A 408-nucleotide genomic window follows, 5' to 3' on the forward strand; every position below is an offset into this window, starting at 1 on the left:
TACCACATTCAGCTTTCTGATTGAAAGAAACATATACAAAAGGTGCTTTAATATGACTTGAACTTTTTAATTAATAAAAGCCCGAGGGGGTCTATCATTTCACTCATTGTAATATTAGTTATTTAGTTGTGTAACTTCTATTTGTGCTAACATATTTGCTTGCATAAAGATGAGATAATTAATATCAGTAAAAATTAGATTTTAGAACCTTTAAAATATACATTGGATCTGTACTGAAAAGGAGCTTAAAACTGACTTTAAAACTGTGCTATTAATATGAGTATGTCAGTATGTCATCGTAATTGTCCAAAATGATCGATATACTAAATAACACTTGATTCCATTTATTTTCTGTGTCTGAATTTACAAATACAGTTTTAGCTTACAAAAATATCCATCTTTTCTGAA

The 408-nt window shown here is 27.9% G+C and overlaps 1 protein-coding gene across 1 annotated transcript in view; it reads right to left on the reverse strand.

Moving 5' to 3' along the window:
* The window catches only part of SPATA17 (spermatogenesis associated 17), a 72,899-nt gene that overhangs the window by 44,151 nt on the left and 28,340 nt on the right, over positions 1 to 408 (reverse strand). The gene's annotated exons all lie outside the window — the stretch shown is intronic.

The sequence above is a fragment of the Myotis davidii genome, unplaced genomic scaffold (genome assembly GCF_000327345.1).
Source record: "Myotis davidii unplaced genomic scaffold, ASM32734v1 scaffold174, whole genome shotgun sequence".
Classification (NCBI taxonomy): Eukaryota; Metazoa; Chordata; class Mammalia; order Chiroptera; family Vespertilionidae; genus Myotis; species Myotis davidii.